Source organism: Orycteropus afer, unplaced genomic scaffold (genome assembly GCF_000298275.1).
Source record: "Orycteropus afer afer isolate SDZICR_OR568_19922 unplaced genomic scaffold, OryAfe1.0 scaffold01126, whole genome shotgun sequence".
Lineage (NCBI taxonomy): Eukaryota > Metazoa > Chordata > Mammalia > Tubulidentata > Orycteropodidae > Orycteropus > Orycteropus afer.
In genome coordinates this window covers 133,275-141,450 of record NW_006922713.1, presented here as the reverse complement: position 1 = coordinate 141,450, position 8,176 = coordinate 133,275, and positions in this window count along the sequence as shown.

Here is an 8,176-nt window from a genome sequence, read left to right as displayed (position 1 = left end):
CAGCACCACAACTCAAAAGCATCAACTCTTCTTCAGTCTTCCTTATTCATTGTCCAGCTTTCACATGCATACGAGGTGATTGGAAATATCATGGCCTGGCACAATGGAGTATATAGGGGTTAGAATTTCGACACATATTTTGGAGGTGCACAATTCAATCCATAACAACCATAAGGAATACTTTAATCTAAAGTTAATAGATAACTTCACTCAAATGGGCTTACACAATAAGTAAATGTACTACTTCACATAACATAAAGAGCAACTATAAGGAGCTCTGGTGGCATACTGGGTAAGACATTTGGATGCTAACCAAAAGGTCTGTAGTTCAAACCCACCAGTTTCTCTGAGAGAGGAAGATGAGGCAGGTCACTATGAGTCAGAATTGACTCAATGGCAGTGGGTTTGATTGTTGGTTAAAGAGCAACTGTAAAGCAGATTTAAGGGTGTGGTTGAGTCAACAGTTCAATAATCTCATCAAAGACTCAGATACTCTCCATATATAATATCCATTTCTTAGCCACTCCTCGGAAGGAAAGTTGGGCAATCCTACTTCCGTAGTGATACTGCCTCGGAAACCCAAGGAGGGGTCGCTATGAGTTGGGGCTGACTCGATGGCACATAACAACAACAACAACAACAGTGTTGACGTAGGCTGATAGTAAGATGACCATATCAATTTCCAGGCATGACAACATACAAAAGAATAAGGGAGGGTATTCAGTCTTGAAGGCTTCTTTTAGGAATACTTTTCCAGAAGCCCTCATGAAGACAAACTCTTGCTTCTCTTTTGTCTGAATTTTTAGTGAATCAATTACTCATAAATGAAGTGAGATTCCCCTTAGATCAATCAGGCCTTCCTTGATCTGGTGATAGGGTTAGCTTTCTTCTCTTTGGGGAAGAGTTGGAAATTTGAGTGATATCCAGAGTCTTGTAGGAATGAAGGAGAAATGTATGCTGCTTCCAACCAAACCAAATCAAACTTACTGCCGTCAAGTCGATTCCACTCAAAGCGACCCTTCCTTGGATTTCCAAGGCAGTATCTCTACAGAAGCCCAGTCTTCCTTCCAATAAGTGGCTGGTGGATTTGAACCGCCAGCCTTGTGGTTAGCAGTCAAATATGCAGAAGGTCTTATCAGTCTAGTCCTTTGGCTACTTACCCCCTTTCACAAAGAGCCAATGATCACAACATGTTGAAGAGAGAAAGCAAAAGGTTTATTGAGTGGTGATACTCAAGGAGACAGTGAGAATCATTTCTCTAAAGTGTCTGTCTCCCCAAGCTGGGGAATAGTTAGAGTTGTTAAAGGATTTGAGCTGAGACGGTAGGGGGGATTTTGGGAATGCTGACAATGTTTTCTTCCCATCATGGGATGAGTTATAGTTGTCTTGTGTCCTCTCAGCTCTTCTTCCAGTTCAGATTCCTCAGGCCTGCCTAGAGAGATTAACTCTACTCTGGGAAGAGTATGGGAGTGGGCGCCCTCAAGCCTCTTGGTCTGCCAGGGATATTTCAGTTTCTCTTTTACTTTGGTTGCTTCAAGGCTGGATGTCTTATTCCTCAGGGTCATTTTGTTGTAGTCTGTCGTTCTCAGCTGAAACTAGTCATGGGAGGGGGTTATGATTCAAAGAATATGTAACTGGGAATAGGAAATCTAAAGAACACAGCCTCTGTAAAAAAGAGTTTGGCTATTCTATTTACTTGAAAGAAAGTGAAAGGGAGGGAAAAACAGAAAGTTAGTCACTATGATTAAAGTCCACTTTAGTCATGTCTGTTAGCCTGTGAAAGTTTTACAGTTTTCAGTGACAGCTCTCTTCAGCCTTCCATTTCAACCTTCTTCATTGGGAGAATACAAAGCTGGATTCTAGTGGCACTTGGGATCCTTTCAGAGACCAAGTCTACACTGAAGTAGGTTCTGGGGATTGTCTATGATTGCATTCACCTTTCAACAACTTCTTAAGTCTCAGTTGGTTCTGTTATTTCAGAGGCTGCTGGAAGTTATAGAAAAAATGCCAGTTGATTTAAATGGCTGATTCCCAAGATTGAAAGGTGAAAAGTAAAGCAAATGAAAAATTTCAGGAGTTGAACAAATGAATGCATCAACCAGAACCATCTCTCCATATGGGTCTTGAAATTCTTTCAGAATGCCTCTGCCTTAAAACAATTTTCTGAGCTCACTTGCAGAACTTCAATTCCGTAAGAACTTCTTCATTGTCTGACACCTTGGGATATGTGTCATATTAGTTGTCATCACTGAGGAAAAAGTTCCAAAAAATAGATCTCTTTTATGTTGTTAGAAACTGTTAATATCAACACACCAAGATTCTCTGGTGCATGTATTTGCTGGAATTTGTGTACTTGTATCAAAAAAAAAAAAAAAAATCATTACTGTCGAGTCAGATCCTACTCATAGCAACCCCTCCTTGGGTTTCTGAGGCAGTATCACTACAGAAGTAGATTGCCCGATCTTCCTTCTGAGCGGCTGGTGGATTTGAACCACCAAGTTTTTGGTTAGCAGTCAAATGCCTTAAGCACTAAGCCACCAGAGCTCCCTAGTTGAATATTGCCTCTACAGTAAAGTTACAACATTTCATTAAAAAAAAAAAAAAAAGATCTCTTCTACGGATCTTTAGGATGATTTACAATATACTAATATTTTGTAGAAGTGAAGCAAATATATAGAGAAATCTTACAAACCCAGTAATTGAAAAAACAATAATACAATAATAAATGGGCAAAATATCTGAAGAGAAACCTCAACAAAGAAAATATACAGATGGCAAATAAGCATATGAAAAGATGTTCAATATCATATGTCATTAGGGAATTAAAAATTAAAACAACAATTCAAAATTTAAAAAAAAAAATTTCCATTGAGTCAATTCTGACTCATAGCAACCCTATAGGACAGAGTAGAATTGTCCCATAGGGTTTCCAGGGCTGAAAAACCTTATGGAAGCAACTGCCTCATCTTCTCCCACAGAGCAGCTGATAGGTTCAAACCACTGACCGTTTGGTTAGTAGCTGAATGCTTTAACCACTGCACTATCAGAACTCCTAAAACAATTGTCCATGCAGTTGATTCTGACTCATGGCAACCTCACATATGGCAGAGTAGAGCTTTGCTCTGGCCAGTGGCTCATTTGAAGTGGATCACCAGATCTTTCTACTGAGGCACTCTGGGTAGACTGGAACCTCTGAACTCTCGGTCATCAGTCCAGTTCATTAGCCATTTGCACCACTGATGGACTCCACACATCTTGTTAGAAGACTTCAAACAAACAAACAGACAATACCAAATGCTGACAAAGATACAGAGCAAGAGAAACTCTCATTGCTGATAGTAACGGAAAATGTTTCAGCCACTTTGGAAGACATTTGGAAAGTTTGTTAGCAAGCTTAACGTAGTTTTCTAGATATTTAGACAGGTGAATTGAAATCTTATGTCCACACCAATACCTAGACGTGGATGTTTATAGCAGTTTTATTCACAATTGCCAAAACTTTGAAGCAATAAAGATGTCCTTTACTAGGTGAATGGATAAACAAACTGTGATACATCCACACAATGGAATATTGTTCAGTGATAAAAGGAATGAGCTTGTAAGCCATGAAAAGACATGGAGGAAACTTAAATGCATATTTCTAAGTGAAAGAAGCCTGTCCAAAAAGGCTACATATTGTATGATTCCAACTGTATGACATCCGGGAAAGGCAAAACTATAAAGACAGTAAAAAGATCAGTGGTTTCCAGGGGGGTTCAGCAGGAAGGAGGGATGAAAAAGTGGATTGCAAGGTATTTTTATGGCAAAGAAACTGTTTGGTATGATACTGTAATGGTGGATACATGACATTATGCATTTGTCAAAATTCAAAGAACTGCACAATACCAAAAGTGAACCTTAACATAAACTATGGACTTTAGTTAATAATAATGTATTAAATTCATTAATAAATTGTAAAAAATGCGCCATACTAGTGCAACATGTTTTTAATAGAGGAAACTGTGGAGAGAGAGGGGGTAATAGGAATTTTCTGTACTTTCTGATCAATTTTTCTGTAAATATAAAGTTTTTCTAAAAATAATATATATTGGTTCAGCATTTTAATGTAGCCCACAATATCAAAAGGCTAAAGAAGAAAAAAAAAAACTCACACTGCGGTCAAGTCAAGTCTGACTCATAGCGACCCCTCCTTGGATTTTCAAGGTGGTATCTCTGTGGAAGTAGATTGCCCAATCTTCCTTCCAAGGAGTGACTGGTGGGTTTGAACCCCCAGACTTCTGGTTAGTAGTCAAATGCCTTAGGCACTATGCCACCAGAGATCCTAAAGAAGAAAAATAACATGATTATATCAGTTGATGTAGAAAATGCATTTGATAAAATCCAACACTCAGTCACAATAAAAAATTCTCAGCAAACTAGGAGTAGAGGGAACTTTCCTCAACTTGATAGAAAGCATCTACAAAAATCCTATAGCTATCATCTCCAAGCCAAGAGTCTCCATATCACTATAGTAACTTTTAGTGACAAAGTAGACTAAATAAAGGCCCAGTGATCTGGACTCATGAAGAGGGAGGTCCATGAGAACCCTTAGAGTTATTTAAGTCAGCCCGGTAAAGTTACAGACAAGGTCCAAGGTTCTCAATTAGATTGTAATCACCGATATGTCAAGAATTCAGCTGGAAGAATCTGAACCAAAACTTAGACTCTCCTCCCATCCCAAGGTTTGTGGTCTTGCTTCTTTACCACACAGCTTCTATGACCAGCCCTTTGAAATGATTCTTGGTTTCTACATTTATAAAATGAGAGTTTAACAGATCCTCTGTTTAACTGTCCTCTGACATTGTATGGGAGGAGCTCTGCTGGTGTAGTGGTTAAAGCATAGGCTGCTAACAAAAAGGTCGGCAGTTTGAACCCACTGGCCATTCTGCAGGAGAAAGATGAAGAGATCTGTTTCTGTAAAGATTTACAGCCTTGGAAACCATATGTTATGTCCTAAGGGATAACTATGAGTCGGAATCAACTGGATGGCACTGGGTTTGGTTTTGGTACACTGTATGGAGGATTCACTTAAAACAAACCAACCAACCAACCCCAAACAGAATTCTGCAACTTTATTTCTACAGCTGTATGAATAGCTCAAAGTGAAAACAAAACAAAAACAGCGCACCCTTTCCTCCCTAAATAGTTATTTACATGGTATTGGGGTGGGGGTGGTGGTGAGGGTAGAATAAAGCTTCGGACAGCACCGCCTGTGGAGGAGGAATGTCCTGAGAAAATTAATCCCCAACTCTATATGGGTTTCAAGCCCTTGAGGGAGGGCAAGAGCCAGAAGTCTCTTCTCTGCCTCCTGACTCTACCACTCTTTGGCAGCCCGCCTGCTTTCCCAGGTTTCAGGGTTCCTAAGGTACCTAGGTAAAGTGACCACGCCCCACTACCAACTACCTGGGAGACAGGCTACCCTTTGTTTTTCAGTCCCCGACTCTCCCACTTAATGTTGGCCAGTGTTGCTCTTGAAATAGGTATCATCATATTCATGGTTCCGCCCATCTCCCTCCATCCTGATCTCCCCTTCCGCCCCAGCCGTGATGGTACATTCTAGAACTCAGTCACTTTGCCCCTAGGGCCACAGAAGCAGACTCAGCCCTGGGGCAGCCAATGGAGGAGGGAGATGAGGTGAGAGACCAGGATCCGATGGCTGTGGGCATGCCCTCTGGCTGAGCCAACCCACCAGCCCTCCAGGACACCAAAAAGGGCCTGGGGCAAAAGTTAAGGAGGTAGGGGCAATTAAAGACAAGCAGAGTGGAGGAAGTTTCCTAACCTAGATCCATCTTGCAAGCGCAGGGGCAGGGCCAATCATTGCCCTTTCCTGGGCCTTTCCTCTTCTGCTTGCCCAGAATTAGACTTCTTAGATTTCAGGAAAGGCAACCCTACTAGTCTCAGATTCTCCTTCCTCCAGGCCCTGTTTCAGGATACTAGCTATTCCTCTGAGAAACCCTTGAAGCCATTTTCTCTAACCCCATAAACTGAGGCATCCAGGGCACACGATGAAAATTTAAGAACAATCCGGCTCCCATCAACACTCTCCATGCCAGGGACAGGCCAGAGTCATGTATGGCACCAAAAGATTGCCCCTTCTTTTCTGTTCCATTCCAGATAACATCAAAATGCCTAAGATGGAGGAAACTCTACTCCAGAATGATTCTAGTGAAGCAGAAAGTACACCCCATATGTCTAAAACACCAGGGCAGAGCCAGGAAAACGACAGTTGGATGACGGGTTTCCTGGTAGGTCTAGAATTCTCTGCTATGATTTCCTTGAGCTGTACTTCATACCAATTACCTTAAAGAAATGGGCAGCCTGTAGTTTAAGTGCCTTTAAGGGACATGGAATACTCTTGCATGTTTGCATTTTTCCTTCCTCATCTTTCCACTGCTCCTCTTTTGGTTTATTGTTTTTCTTACATTTCTTTTGCCGTCTTTACATGCAGGACCAAGGCTTCTGATCAAAAAGCACAATTAAGAGGTTTTTATTTGTTTGTTTGTTTATCTCTAGAGAAAGAAGAAAGCATGATTACTTGCATTTAACAGGACTTAATGGTGGTTGGGTCAGTTCAAAACATGGGAAAAACATCCCATTCTCATATTTTCATTTTGTAGCTTGTACATGCTAAATACCTAGGATAGATGTGAAAGAATCCAAATTATATGGGGCTGGAATTGTGTTATATGCTCTTTCAAGGGTTCCTTGCTGACATAAGAATTAACATTGCCCTGGGGTCAAATTATTTAGATCTGTAGCAACACTGTTATGTACACACTGGGACATGAGGTCTCTTCTGTAATATGTCAGTCATTTGAGGTTTTGGTTTGACTGGTCAAGCCTCACCGAACTCTCATTCTGTGTGCAGAATCAGATCTAGGAAGAGGATAGTGGAAGCACAGTATCTTTTACAAATCACAAGTTATTCATTTTTTTTTTTTTTGCTGTATTTTACTTATTGCTTTCACATTTCTAGAGAAAGGCTTTTAAATAAACTTCAGTTTCTTTTTTTTAATGAACTTCTTCTCTTCTCTCTATGCCTGACTTCTCTGAGAGAGTCATCACTGTCAGAGGGCAAAGAGTTCAGAAAACCCCAAGTACTAGAATGATTGAATGTCTGTATAAGATCCATTTGATATATCTCTGTGGATCTCTGAATAAAATATGAATTTTATTTGTGTGGGTTCCCTGTTGATGACTGTGGTAGTTAAGTTTGTGTGTCAACTTGGATGGGCCTTGTTGAGTGGCTGGCTGGTCAGCTGGATGTCATATTCCCCATGATGAGACTGGTAATCAATTCCATGGTGGAATCTATTGTGAGTGGCTGAGTAGCTGCCTTTGGGTATGTGGTCTGCTTCCCATATATAAGCAGCAACTTTGGGAATGGTCTCTAGCTTATGGCACACTTGGACCTACATGTAGCTGTGTCGTTGTTCAGCAGCCTGCCATGCTCTGTCGACCTTGGGACTTACAGTGGACTTGAATCAATGGCTTGCCGCATGGTTTGGTAACATCGGGACCGTGCCTTTTCACTTGTCAACCTTAGGTTTGTCAGCCTCAGCAGCCAGCAGCTGTCTGAGTGAAGAAACGCCTCTAGCTCCAGTGGGCCGGGAGCAGGAGGCAGAGCTGGACCCCAAGGTTAAGGGGCTTTCACCCATCCCCTAGAGCCTGGCACTTTGAAATTGCACTTAAGGCCTCCAAACTGTGAGAGAATAAACTCCTGTTTGTTAAGGCCATCCTATTTGTGGTATATTCTTGTCAGAGCGGTACTAGATAACCAGGACAATGACTACTATACCTTTTTCAAGAGAGCTGATCTGAAGTTCTTTCTCTCACAGATCTAATAGAGATAGTTAATGAAGTTTCCAAGCTGAGCATTGCTCATGAAATCGTAGTAAACCAAGATTTCTATATGGAAGAAAGAGTTTTACCTCCAAACAGTTACACACGCTTCTATTTTTTGCAGTTTACTCATCCTGGCATAGGTACATGGCACAAATAAGTTCTGACGAGGTCTGAAGTCTTTTTATTGAATAATAGAATTGATGCTTGAGTATTTCTTAAATAAGGAGCCCTGGTGGAGCCCTAATGAGCTTTGGTGGCACAGTGCACAAGGTATTTGGCTGCTAACCAGAAG